The 14,828-nt window shown below is 44.9% G+C and overlaps 1 protein-coding gene across 6 annotated transcripts in view; it reads left to right on the top strand.

Annotated features, from left to right (window-relative positions):
• PPP1R9A (protein phosphatase 1 regulatory subunit 9A) overlaps nt 1-14,828 on the top strand; it is a 250,421-nt gene that overhangs the window by 138,550 nt on the left and 97,043 nt on the right. The gene's annotated exons all lie outside the window — the stretch shown is intronic.

The following is a 14,828-nucleotide window of genomic DNA, read 5'->3' as shown; positions in this document are numbered from 1 at the left end:
ATCAGGATAAATTGCTGAAATTGGCAAGAGAGCAGTGGGAACATTCATGTCAAAGGAACAGGAATTTGCTGGAAGCAGTTTTGGAAATTTGCCTTTGTGAATTAGGTAATAAGTTGACAGAGGAGAAAGAGAGAATCAGTCCTGTGATAACTACAAACTGACCCTTGAAATGTCTCCTAATTCAAATAAATCCTGTAATTTTATTAATTCTAATGAAAATGGCAAATTACTTTAATGTTACCGAATAGTAAATGTTAACACATTTCTCTTTACTTCAGTTCTGCAAGTCTGTGGAGTGATTGCTATTTGTTTTGAGGTGGAGCATAAATGTCTTTGTAGGGATAGTGACAAAGTGAGTTTAATTCATGTGTTTAATAGAGATGGGTGGTTTATCTTGGATTTCACCTAAGGCTTCTTTTGACAATTATGACCTTTTAATGTATACACAATTTAAAATTTGTAAAACACCTTAAGGGAAAAAAAGAAACAGACTCTCATGGATATGGTTTCATTAATATCCGTGGAATGAATTATTTGTGCTAAGGTCCAGAAATCCGATGCAGCTTGGGGGCAGAACCAGACCTGATAATCATTGGAAGCAGGAGAATGCCACACCTTCTTTCTCCTTTCTTTTTTCTCCTTCTTTCTCTCCTCCATATGTTCTTATACTGTGCTCATCACTCTGGTATATGTATGCCTTCCAGCAGTGCATTAAGTAATGTGATTAGTATCTGTCACATATTTGTTTTCTCATCTTCTTTCTGGGGGGTAGAAGTTTGTGCAAAGTTATGTTTTTGTTCTGGAATTTTGTTAGACATATCTATACAAATGTTGCCATATGTTTGTTAGATAAGGCAAGGTCAAAAAAATGTGCATTGCACTCAGAGGGGAAGGTAAGGAGGTTTGTGATGGTCCTTCGTTCCTAGGGGAGTTCATTCTCTATGGTCTTGGGCTGGCCCCTAAGAAAGCTTTCCCTTGTGCAGGCAAGCTCTATTATTGAGAGTTCCATTGTGCCAGAGCAGGGGAGCCTCCAGGAATTTTTCCCATGGTACACACCATCAATCTCTGTGGAGCCAACCCTCTGCAGCCAGTGGCCCCATGCCTCACCCACTGAGTCTGCACTATGCTCAGTCCCTGCCTGCCAGCCTGGCTTACCCAGGTGCAGGGTTACTTATTCCCCATCTCTGAAAAAGGACATGGGCTTCTGGTAGGAGAGTGAGGCTGGGCAGGCCCCCGGAAAGGACCCCTGGTTTAGGAGCCAGCCCAAAAGGCAGTGGCAAGGAAGAGCAGTGCTGGCCCTGTTGGCCCTGCATCATGGCTGGGTGGTCAAACCCAAAATCTGGTGAATAGCACCATGACCTAGTGCACGGGGGTCACAGCACCATTCAGGTTTGGCCTCATGGTCCCCCAGCCATGACGGAGTGCTGGCGGGGCCAAACCTGAGTGGGCACTGGGGCAGCCAGCGCTGCTGCTCCTCACCAGTTCCAGTGGTACACACTGTATGTAACGTGTGTATAGTTGTGGGCACCACTGTGCCAGAGCTTTAGGCGATCTTTTAGATACTCTGGGCTCAGGCCATCGAGTGCCTTGAAGATAAGGGCCAAGATATTCAACTTGATTTGATATTCTGTGGGAAGCCAGTGTAGGGAGCGGAGAAGAAGTTTAATTGGAAGCTTTTAAGAACCAATTAGACAAACACCCATCAGGGATGATTCATTCTGGGTGTACTTAATTCTGCCTTAGCATGGGAGGATGGACTAGTGGACCTCTTCAGGTCCATTCCGCTCCTACATTTCTATGATGTGTTTGTAGAAACCAGTGTTGCTGAGGAGACTTCGGGGTTCAACCCAGACCAGGAAGGGGTTGTGTCACCGCCTGCCCTGCAACTTCGGTTGTCTTGAATGGTATGCTGCTGTGGCACTCAGCCGTGACACCAACAGCCAGCATACCAGCATGCAGGTCACATCTTGGCTTCCACTGGCCAATTACTTTTGCAGAGTGACCCCATTTCCGAATTTCCCCAAAGCTCTCTGCCCTGTGGTGTCTTGCCGTCTCCTGGAATGCTCACAGATGTTATTAAATTTGCTGCTACTTTAAAGAAACAATAAACAGCAGCTCATTAATTCAACAGGGGTTTGATAAACACTCTTATTTCAATCACAGATTGAATTGGTTTATAGTAAAACAAGTTTATTAAACAAAAAGTCATAGGCTTAAATGATACCAAGTGTAAGGAATAAAAATAGAAAGGGTTACAAGCAAAAATACACATCTAAGATTAAAACCTAATTTAAGTTTCTTGTTTGAAGAATGACAGGTTTCAGAGTAGCAGCCGTGTTAGTCTGTATCCGTTAGTCTGTATTCGTTAGTCTCTAAGGTGCCACAAGCACTCCTTTTCTTTTTGTTTGAAGAAGTGTTTCTCAACAAGTCTTTTCCAGCGTGGCTGACCAGACTCTCTGGGCAGGTCTCTTTACAGAGCTTAAAGTGCTCTGTTTCTTTGTCTCTTCAGGTGAAGGATAACTTAGGAGTTCGCTCCCCCTTTCTTTATAGGTCAGTATATCTTTTAATTCTATTCTCAGATAAAGTTCCTTTTATCCTGCTGGGAAGAGCTACCATGTGGTCTGGTGAAGACTTCATGCTGGTTCCTTCCCCACTGCTGAGAGCTGAGTGGTGATCTCCTCTCCTTGTCAGCTTGATAGCTTTTATTTACCTTTTATGTAAATGACTTTCCAATGCCTCTCAATTTACCATGGAGACACATTCAAACAGGCGGGACCACATTCCTTTGTTTCACATACTCAGCAGAGCTGCAGATCAGTCTGACTCTGAGCAACAGTGCTACCCTCCAGGAACCCTGCTCCTGCCTTGCAGTGCACCAGACTCCCAGCCTGTTCCTTCTCTGGCTCCTCAGCTTGCTCCTGCCCCAGCCTTGCCTGAGCCCTGCACTAACCTCACAGCCTCATCACCCAAACTGCTCCAGCCCTGTCTCTGCTTCCTGATCCCCGCTAAACTCCCAGATTCTGACTGCCTGGTTTTGATTTTTGGCATGTATCTGGACTCTGACTTCGGTACCAACTTGGCTTGTCTTTGAACTCTGACCACCCGGCTTTGACCTCTGGCCTGCACCTGGACTTTGGCTACGGTTCTGACCCTGATTTGTCTGTGGCCTCTGATCTTTGTTTGACCCTGACCTGTATCTGGATCCCAATTCCAGGGCCACCCCTGGCCCATGCGCCACCCTACACGCAGCTGTAACCCATGCTCCAACCACTAGGCTAGATTATCAGAGGCAGTGCCTGACAGAGAGGTGACAAAGGCATGAATAACTGAGGCCAGTGGTTCAGGAGGGGACAGGGTCTCCTAGCCAGCCAGAAATGGTAGAAAATGTTACTTGCATGCCACTATGTGAAAGTTTAGTGTCAGTGAGGAATCCAGCAGCACTCTGAGGCTCTGGACTGAATTGACTAATTGTGGGTATGTACCTTCAGCCAAAGTAGAATGCACAGTGGCTGGAAATTCTATGAAGTGTTTTCCTCTACCCGCCATACAACCTCTGTTTTGCTTAGGTTCAACTTCAGCTGCTTGTTCTTCATCCATGAGCTGATCTCATCAAGCACTGCACCATTTTGATGGTCATGGCATGGTCATATGTGGCAACAGATAGGTAGAGCTGTGTGTCAGCTGTATTTGCTGAGACTTGGAGTCCATGTCATCTGACCAGTTCACCTATTGGATGCATGTATATGTTCAACAGGATTGGAGAGAGAATTGATCCTTATTGGACACGTAAGTGAGGGGTACAGTGTGGAGGTGCAGTGTCCCATCACTACTCATTGGGTGTGTTCTTCCAGAAAAGGCTCAAACCTTTTTAGGGTTTTACCCTGGATCCCCGCCACCTGTCTCAGGTGAGGTGACACAGCAGTATCTTAAGGTTACCAGCGTTCAGTGCTGCAGAGAGGTGCAGGAGGATGAAAGTGGTGGTCTGCCTTCTAGCCATTGAGAGCAGGTGATCATCCATCAATGCTACTGAAGTGGTTTTAGTTCCATGTCCTCTCCTGAATCCAAATTGTTCTGGGTCTAGGATGTTAGCTTAAATTAGGTGAGCCTGTAGTTGGCCTTTGACTATCTTCTTGATGAGCTTGTTCATGAATGAAAAGAAAATCAACAATCGGTGAGGTTCTTTTCACCAAGGCTTTTGTCTAAACTTACTTAGTGTCTGGCTAAAGAGAGAGTCTACAACAGCACTGAAGGGTTCTGGGATGGCAATGCATCTTTGTCAAACACCCAACTTAATTCGGAAGAAGCCGGTTCTTTTCCCATTTACAAGGATGCATCTTGAGTAGTCATCATATAGAAGATAGAACATTCAATAGGGCTGGTCAGGGAGGCCTCTCAGTTTTAAGATCAGCCAAAAGGATTCCCCGTTGACAGAGTCAAATGCAGCCATGATATCTACAAATGCAATGTGAATGGGGTACCTGAATTCCCAAGACAGATAGAAGAGTAATGTCACAGTAGTTACAACAGTCTTGTTTGCTGCCTTTATACTTGCAAAGCGGTGAAATAAGGTCTTCTTTGCCAGTTAAAGGGACTTTGTTCTCCAGATTATATTTACCTAAAGACACAAAAGAATAGCTGGTCCAGAGCTTTTTAACAGTTCTCCAGGAATTTCACAGACTCCTGCCACTTTATTTCCCTTAAGCTTCTTTTCAGCTCCATGGATTTCATCAATAGTCAATTCACTAGGACCATTTTGTGCTGAATGGGTCATCTCAGCAGCAGCCTTAATACCAGGGGCCTCAAAAATGGGGTGTAAGCCTTGAATGTATGAATAGGGAATCTCAAACAGAAGTAGGGAAGTGATCTTACCTCTATGCACAGCACTGGTTAAGACCACTACTAGAATACTATGTCCAGTTCTGGTGTCCACACTTAAAAGATGTGGAAATACTGGAGATGGTTCAAAGGACAGCTGAAAAAATGATCCAGGAGCTGGAAAAAAATGTTTTACAATATGAAGCTTAAGGAGATCAGTCTATTCAAATGATCAAAGAGATGGTTGAGAGGTGACTTGATTGCTTTCTATAGGTACTGTGACGGGGCAAGGCCAGATGGCTATAGAAAAGTAGCGGGAGATAGATATATTAGCTCCAGGCTAAACAAATCCCTGCTACCAGGATAAGTGAAATGGCAGCTGCTCCAGGTCAATTAAGACACCTGGGGCCAATTAAGAACTTTCCAGAAGGCAGGGAGAACGCTAGGTTGATTGGGACACCTGAAGCCAATCAGGGGCTTGCTGAAGCTAGTTAAAAGCCTCCCAGTTAGTCAGGTGGGGGTGCATGTCAGGAGCTGTGGGAGGAAGTTCCGCTGTTGGAGAGGCTGTGGAGTACACACCATATCAGGCAAAAGGAAGGAGGCTCTGAGGTAAGGGTGAAGTGGAGCTTGAGGAAGTGAGGGCTGCTGTGGGGGAAGTAGCCCAGGGAATTGTACATGTCATGTTTCTAAAAGGTCAGCTACCATAGCTGATACTATTAGGGTCTCTGGGCTGGAGCCCAGAGTAGAGGGTGGGCCCGGGCTCCCCCCCCTCCCCTTGGCCCCCTTATTAATCACTGAGACTGGGAGACAACAGAGGCTGTGCAAGGAAGGGTAGCTTCTCCTCATCTCGCTTGCTGGCTTATGATGAAAATGGCTAAGTAGACTGTGACCCTTGTCTTTAGAGAGAGAAGGGTTACATGGAGGGTCACAGTGAGCCTCTGAGGCTAGCAAAATCCTCCAGGAAACGCGGGACCCACGGAGGCAAGGACAGAGCTTTGTCACAGTACTTACACATGGAAAAACTACCTGATAATGAGGGCTTTTCAGTCTACAGATGAAGGCATGAAAAGGTCCAGTGTCTGGAAGTTGAAGTTAGACAAATTGAGTGCAGGGGATTGGACTAGATGATGTCTCGAGGTACCTTCCAGTTCTTTGATTCTATGAAATTCAACCTTTTAATGAGATGCAGTTTCTTACCAGTGAGGGTAATTAAACATTGGAACAACTTACCAGGGGAGGTGGTAGACTCACCATCACTTGGAGTCTTTAAAATTAGATTAGATCTCTTTCAAGAAGCATTACTTCAGTGTCTGGGAAATTCTCCAGCCTGTGTATGCAGGACACCAAAGTAGGTGATAGTAGCGGTTCCCTTCTGAGCACAGAATCTATTAACTGAGATCAGAATCAGGACCTTTATTTCTAATAACAGCAAAGTGTCCACAGTACCTCCCAGAGAACGCAACAAATGCATTAATTTAATAGTAGGGGACTTTATATCAGGGTTGGTGCTGTGAAATCCACACACATTCTGCCGTGGCAGGATCTCTTTGCCTGTTGTGTGATGGAGTGTTCTCAGACATGTGACTCTTCTTAGTGTCAGAGATACAGTCAAGATACTGACTGTGAGTCATACATTCCAGGACACAAAGATAAATGGGGCTGAATCAGGAGGTCTTTGACCCGTACCTACTTTCTTTTCACTGCATACAGATTGGAATCATTAGATCCGTAGGTCATCCTCTGGCTGAATGCTGACTGTAGGGAAAAGAGCCTATGTGATTCTCCCTATTCATCTGTTCAAGCCCATTTTGTGACCCACACAGGAAAATGCAACATAATTTTCTGAAACAGAGGTTGCAAAGATTATTTTAAGGTGAATTCCCACACACTCTCAATTTAACAGCCATTGGAATCCACATCTGGGAAGACGTGAACTTTGAAATAATATTGAGCATGCTCTATTAATAATGTTGTTAATATTATTTAACAATGAAAATTATACATTTATGTAAGAAACTTACAAAATGTCTGAAAAATGATGTCTTCCTAGCAAAAGGAGCTTATAAGATAAAATATTCAAAAAAGATGATATTTATTCACTGATGCATAAAATACTATTTAACTTTCATTAATTAGAACTTACAATAGACCACTTGAAAAGCTAATCATTCTTTGGACAGCCTTTACAAGACAGAGAGATTCTTACTGAAGTTAAAGAACTCCTTTTTAAAGACCTGTCCATATCAAAGAGTCATTTCTCACCTTTAAAAACCCTTTGCAAATCTACCAGTTACTAAAGATGCTGTGACAAAGTTCCTCCTCTGCCTTGGTGGGTCCTGCGCTTATTGGCAGATTTGCTCTCCTCAGAGGTTCACCAGTAGCCCCCAGTTTGGCCACTTTTGTGGTTCAAATCTGCCGTTCACTCAGACAACCTCGTCACTGGCCAGCATGGGGAAAAGAAAGAAGAACAATCCCTGCAGTTTCTGCTGATTCACTTAGTGGATCAGGAAACAGGCCAGAGACCTTCCCCTCTGGTGGAACCCACAGTCCAGGTCAACTCTTCCAGTATCAAGTAGGGAGGTGGAGAGATGGGAGAAACCTGGGCCCGCCCTCTACTCCGGGTTCCAGCCCAGGGCCCTGTGGATTGCAGCTGTCTACAGAGGCTCCTGTAACAGCGGCGTGACAGCTACAACTCCCTGGGCTACTTCCCCATGGCCTCCTCCCAACGCCTTCTTTATTCTCACCACAGGACCTTCCTCCTGATGTCTGATGATGCTTGTACTTCTCAGTCTTCCAGCAGTACACCTTCTCACTCTCAGCTTCTTGCACCTCTTGCTCTCAGCTCCTTGTATGCACACCACAAACTGAAGTGTGCTCCTTTTTAAACCCAGGTGCCCTGATTAGCCTGCCTGTCTTAATTGATTCTAGCAGCTTCTTTATTGACTGCAGGTGTTCTAATCAGCCTGTCTGCCTTAATTGTTTCCAGAAAGTTCCTGATCGTTCTGGAACCTTCCCTGTTACCTTACCCAGGGAAAAGGGACCTACTTAACCTGGGGCTAATATATCTTCCTTCTGTCACACTCCTGTAGCCATCTGGCCTGACCCTGTCACAATGTCTTATGCAAAAGATTTCTTCCCAAGAAAATTAATCTTTTCAGAACTTTCAAGCCAAACTGTTATAGCTTGAAATGGTTTCATGTAAAGATAGAAACCTACTGAAATGATACTGCCAAGAATGACCTTGAGCGGATCACTGCGGACTACATGGCTCTGGGAAGAAGGATAAAGGAGTTTGAGGCGCAAGTGGTCTTCTCGTCCATCCTCCCCGTGGAAGGAAAAGGCCTGGGTAGGGACCGTCGAATCGTGGAAGTCAACGAATGGCTACGCAGGTGGTGTCGGAGAGAAGGCTTTGGATTCTTTGACCATGGGATGGTGTTCCATGAAGGAGGAGTGCTGGGCAGAGACGGGCTCCATCTTACGAAGAGAGGGAAGAGCATCTTTGCCAGCAGGCTGGCTAACCTAGTGAGGAGGGCTTTAAACTAGGTTCACCGGGGGAAGGAGACCAAAGCCCTGAGGTAAGTGGGAAAGAGGGATACCGGGAGGAAGCACAGGCAGAAATGTCTGTGAGGGGAGGGCTCCTGCCTCATACTGGGAATGAGGGGCGATCAACAGGTTATCTCAAGTGCTTATATACGAATGCACAAAGCCTTGGAAACAAGCAGGGAGAACTGGAGGTCCTGGTAATGTCAAGGAACTATGATGTGATTGGAATCACAGAGACTTGGTGGGATAACTCACATGACTAGAGTACTGTCATGGATGGTTATAAACTGTTCAGGAAGGACAGGCAGGGCAGAAAAGGTGGGGGAGTAGCACTGTATGTAAGGGAGCAGTATGACTGCTCAGAGCTCCGGTACGAAACTGTAGAAAAACCTGAGTGTCTCTGGATTAAGTTTAGAAGTGTGTGCAACAAGAGTGATGTAGTGGTGGGAGTCTGCTATAGACCACCGGACCAGGGGGATGAGGTAGATGAGGCTTTCTTCTGGCAGCTCACGGAAGCTACTAGATCGCATGCCCTGATTCTCATGGGTGACTTTAATTTTCCTGATATCTGCTGGGAGAGCAATACTGCGGTGCATAGACAATCCAGGAAGTTTTTGGAAAGCGTAGGGGACAATTTCCTGGTGCAAGTGCTAGAGGAGCCAACTAGGGGGGGCGCTTTTCTTGACCTGCTGTTCACAAACCAGGTAGAATTAGTGGGGGAAGCAAAAGTGGATGGGAATCTGGGAGGCAGTGACCATGAGTTGGTTGAGTTCAGGATCCTGACGCAGGGAAGAAAGGTAAGCAGCAGGATACGGACCCTGGACTTCAGGAAAGCAGACTTCGACTCCCTCAGGGAACGGATGGCCAGGATCCCCTGGGGGACTAACTTGAAGGGGAAAGGAGTCCAGGAGAGCTGGCTGTATTTCAAGGAATCCCTGTTGAGGTTACAGGGACAAACCATCCCGATGAGTCGAAAGAATAGTAAATATGGCAGGCGTCCGGCTTGGCTTAACGGTGAAATCCTAGCGGATCTTAAACATAAAAAAGAAGCTTACAAGAAGTGGAAGGTTGGACATATGACCAGGGAAGAGTATAAAAATATTGCTCGGGCATGTAGGAATGAAATCAGGAGGGCCAAATCGCACCTGGAGCTGCAGCTAGCGAGAGATGTCAAGAGTAACAAGAAGGGTTTCTTCAGGTATGTTGGCAACAAGAAGAAAGCCAAGGAAAGTGTGGGACCCTTACTGAATGAGGGAGGCAACCTAGTGACAGAGGATGTGGAAAAAAGCTAATGTACTCAATGCTTTTTTTGCCTCTGTTTTCACTAACAAGGACAGCTCCCAGACTGCTACGCTGGGCATCACAAAATGGGGAAGAGATGGCCAGCCCTCTGTGGAGATAGAGGTGGTTAGGGACTATTTAGAAAAGCTGGACGTGCACAAGTCCATGGGGCCGGACGAGTTGCATCCGAGAGTGCTGAAGGAATTGGCGGCTGTGATTGCAGAGCCATTGGCCATTATCTTTGAAAACTCGTGGCGAACCGGGGAAGTCCCGGATGACTGGAAAAAGGCTAATGTAGTGCCAATCTTTAAAAAAGGGAAGAAGGAGGATCCTGGGAACTACAGGCCAGTCAGCCTCACCTCAGTCCCTGGAAAAATCATGGAGCAGGTCCTCAAAGAATCAATCTTGAAGTACTTGCATGAAAGGAAAGTGATCAGGAACAGCCAGCATGGATTCACCAAGGGAAGGTCATGCCTGACTAATCTAATCGCCTTTTATCATGAGATTACTGGTTCTGTGGATGAAGGGAAAGCAGTGGATGTATTGTTTCTTGACTTTAGCAAAGCTTTTGACACGGTCTCCCACAGTATTCTTGTCAGCAAGTTAAGGAAGTATGGGCTGGATGAATGCACTATAGGGTGGGTAGAAAGCTGGCTAGATTGTCGGGCTCAACGGGTAGTGATCAATGGCTCCATGTCTAGTCGGCAGCCGGTGTCAAGTGGAGTGCCCCAGGGGTCGGTCCTGGGGCCGGTTTTGTTCAATATCTTCATAAATGATCTGGAGGATGGTGTGGATTGCACTCTCAGCAAATTTGCGGACGATACTAAACTGGGAGGAGTGGTAGATACGCTGGAGGGGAGGGATAGGATACAGAAGGACCTAGACAAATTGGAGGATTGGGCCAAAAGAAATCTGATGAGGTTCAATAAGGATAAGTGCAGGGTCCTGCACTTAGGACGGAAGAATCCAATGCACCGCTACAGACTAGGGACCGAATGGCTAGGCAGCAGTTCTGCGGAAAAGGACCTAGGGGTGACAGTGGACGAGAAGCTGGATATGAGTCAGCAGTGTGCCCTTGTTGCCAAGAAGGCCAATGGCATTTTGGGATGTATACGTAGGGGCATAGCGAGCAGATCGAGGGACGTGATCGTCCCCCTCTATTCGACATTGGTGAGGCCTCATCTGGAGTACTGTGTCCAGTTTTGGGCCCCACACTACAAGAAGGATGTGGATAAATTGGAGAGAGTCCAGCGAAGGGCAACAAAAATGATTAGGGGTCTAGAACACATGACTTATGAGGAGAGGCTGAGGGAGCTGGGATTGTTTAGCCTGCAGAAGAGAAGAATGAGGGGGGATTTGATAGCTGCTTTCAACTACCTGAAAGGGGGTTCCAAAGAGGATGGCTCTAGACTGTTCTCAATGGTAGCAGATGACAGAACGAGGAGTAATGGCCTCAAGTTGCAGTGGGGGAGGTTTAGATTGGATATTAGGAAAAACTTTTTCACTAAGAGGGTGGTGAAACACTGGAATGCGTTGCCTAGGGAGGTGGTGGAATCTCCTTCCTTGGAAGTTTTTAAGGTCAGGCTTGACAAAGCCCTGGCTGGGATGATTTAACTGGGAATTGGTCCTGCTTCGAGCAGGGGGTTGGACTAGATGACCTTCAGGGGTCCCTTCCAACCCTGATATTCTATGATTCTATGATTCTATGTTTACTTTCTATTGTATCTAGAAATTAATAGATCATTCAGGGCCTTTTGAAAGAAAACTATGTGCTGTGTCCTTATCTGGCGGGCCAGAAGAAAAGGAGTTTTTGCCTCTGTAGAGGGCTGCCTCTGCAGTTGGCGGCAGAGAGGGAAGAAATGGAAAGTTTACCTGGATGGAGTAAGGACGAACAGGAAGTGGCTGGACCAGGTGGGAGGCATTGCTCTTCCAGGTGACTGGGGAGAGGGAGTATTTATACCCAAAACAGTTTCATAAAATCCGTCTATCAGCTAAAAATAATTGAGGATGCCTCCTTCTGACGAGTGTCCAGTCCAGGTACTCATTATGTCCTGCCCTGTTTTCTTACTATCTGCCCTGAAGCAGGTACTCACGGTTGTGAGCCGCTCCAAAGAGCATGACAATCTTATCACAATTTCTTTGTTACTAGTAATATCGTATTGTACTACTGGTTTCTTTACAATAATCTTAGTATGGCTACTATTTTAGGGGAATTAATGTGACTGACTAAGTTGCTTCCACAGCACTGCAGAGAAGATTTTTTTACCTTGGACAGTAGCACCAATACTTTGAGTGGTGACTGCTTTCTTCATGTTCTCAGTGGTATTGTAAGGTTTCCTTGACAGTCCTACTAATATGAAGGTGATGAAGAGTTCTGCCAAGAAAACTCGTGATGAGTTTAGCTTCTTGGAGGAAGCATGTGAACTCTAGGCTTAAATCCAAAGCAAAAATGTGCCAAGAGACCATCTAAAACTCAATGTGCCTACAAGCTAAAAAGCCATCTCTGATGTGATTACGGAGATTTTGTTACGCAAAGAAGGCATTCTAGACTGCAGTATGGGTTTAATTGTTGCAATCTTATTATTTTTACTTCTTTACAAAGACAGATAATATTATATTGCCTCTATATAAATCCATGGTACGTCCCCATCTTGAATACTGTGTACAGATGTGGTCGCCCCATCTCAAAAAAGATACTGGAATTGGAAAAGGTTCAGAAAAGGGCAACTAAAATGATTAGGGGTACGGCGTGTCTGCCATATGAGGAGAGATTAATAAAACTGGGACTTTTCAGCTTGGAAAAAAGACGACTAGGGGAGGATATGATTGAGGTCTATGAAATCATGACTGATGTGGAGAAAGTAAATAAGGAAGTGTTATTTACTCCTTTTCATAACACAAGAACTAGGGGTCACCCAATGAAATTAATAGGCAGCAGATTTAAAACAAAAGGAAGTATTTTTTCACACAACACACAGTCAACCTGTGAAACTCCTTGCCAGAGGATGTTTTGAGGGCCAAGACTATAACAAGGTTCAAAAGAGAACAAGATAAATTCATGGAGGATGGGTTCATCAATGGCTATTAGCCAGGATGGGCAGGGATGGTGTCCATAGCCTCTGCTTGCCAGAACCTGGGAATGGGTGACGGGATGGATCACTTGATGATTACCTGTTCTGTTCATTCCCTCTGAAGCATCTGGCGCTAGCCACTGTCAGAAGACAGGATACTGGGCTAGAGGGATACTGACCCAGTATTGGCCGTTTTTATGTTCTTATTCTTAGTTCAAAAATGTTATAAAGTTGAATTGAGGAAAGTAGGCCAAAGAAATAAAAAAGATATATTAAATGTGGGGGAGAGAGGGAGCTGGGGAGATTTTTTTCCTCCAGTTTGTGTAATTAAAAAAAATAAGCACAGGGTTGTCAGGGTTCCTTCCCTACTCTTAACTCTAGGGTACAGATGTGGGGACCTGCATGAAGGACCCCCTAAGCTTATTCTTACCAGCTTAGGTTAAAAACTTCCCCAAGGTACAAACTTTGCCTTGTCCTTGAACAGTATGCTGCCACCACCTAGCGTTTTAAACAAAGAACAGGGAAATAGACCACGTGGAGACGTCTTCCCCCAAAATATCCCCCCAAGCCCTACACACCCCCTTTCCTGGGGAGGCTTGAGAGTAATATCGTAACCAATTGGTTACAAAATCATCAAAGACCCAAACCCCTGGATCTTGGAACAATGGAAAAATCAGTCAGGTTCTTTAAAGAAGGATTTTATTTTTTTTTTTTAAAAAAAAGGTAAAAATCATCTCTATAAAATCAAGATGGAAAATACTTTACAGGGTATTCAGATTCAAAACACAGAGGATCCCCCTCTGGGCAAAACCTTAAAGTTACAGAAAACGGAAATAAACCTCCCTCTTATCACAGGGAAAATTCACATAAAACAAAAGATAAACTAATCCGCCTTGCCTGACTTACCTATACTGGTTGCAATATTGGAGACTTGGATTAGGATGGGTTGGAGAAGATGGATTTCTGTCTGGCCTCTCTCAGTCCCAAGAGAGAACAACACACAAACAAAGAGCAGAAAAAAAAGCCTCTTCGTCCCCTACCCCCGCAAGGTTTGAAAGTATCTTGTCCCCTTATTGGTCCTTTGGGTCAGGTGCCAGCCAGGTTAGCTGAGCTTCTTACCCCATTACAGGTAACAGGATGTTGCCTCTGGCCAGGAAGGAATTTTATAGCACTGTATACAGAAAGGTGGTTACCCTTCCCTTTATATTTATGACAGGAGTGCATCTAGTTTTAGACAGAAGTGGAGCAATTATGTTGCTCTCTCAGCTGACAAATTGCTAGGTCGGAACAACACAGATTCTACTAACAGTACCATTTAAGCTATAATTGTTTTCTTTTACGTGATCTTCAGGAGCTAAACTTAAAAGTTATATCACTCAGTGACATTTTTAAAGCAGTTGCTACCATTTTTATTTAGGGCATATTTAATAATATTTGTTGCACAAACATTTTTTGTAGTGTGTAAAAGATCTCTTTACCATCAGATCTGATGAGGTGCAGCCTTTGTTCTTACATTTGATCTCTCTGACTTTTATTAAGAATTCAAACATAAAAGTTGAATGTGAATTTTTAGACACTGAAGGGACAGCTCAGCTACAGAGTCAGAGCGTGGTGAGTTTAGCCACAGCCCTGCCGTTGGCTTTCCCTGCCTCTTGTGGGGTGATAGCCTTGAGCAGTCCTTTCATGTAGGCAATGGTTGATTAGCAACTGAACAGAGTTGCAGTCAGGGAAGGCTTCTTGTGACCTCTCTGTTTTGGTGTTGATCTGGTGCACACATTGAATTGTTCGTAAATATTCTTTTGCTACCTAATTCTGCCTTCCCTTGTTGAGGACTTGTAAAGACAGAAAAGGGGAGAGAGTGAAATTGTGGGTGTGGTGTGGTTGTGGTGGGGGTGTTGTGTGGTGTTTTCTTTGTTTAAAGTAACAAATGCAACAATAGATGCAGGACAGAAGAATTTAGATACAATATTTATCTCTAGCACTGTATATTTCTTCACTACTGCCACGGTGGGGCAACTAAGTGAACAGAGGGATTATCTAAATAAAGCATAGGATCAATAATCTGAACAACTATCTCCATTTTTCTGACTCTATAACTCTACAGAAGGCCTCAGTGAT

This window comes from Eretmochelys imbricata, chromosome 2 (assembly GCF_965152235.1).
Source record: "Eretmochelys imbricata isolate rEreImb1 chromosome 2, rEreImb1.hap1, whole genome shotgun sequence".
Lineage (NCBI taxonomy): Eukaryota > Metazoa > Chordata > Testudines > Cheloniidae > Eretmochelys > Eretmochelys imbricata.
Note: the sequence above shows the minus strand (reverse complement) of the source record. Positions and strands in the feature narration are given on the sequence as shown.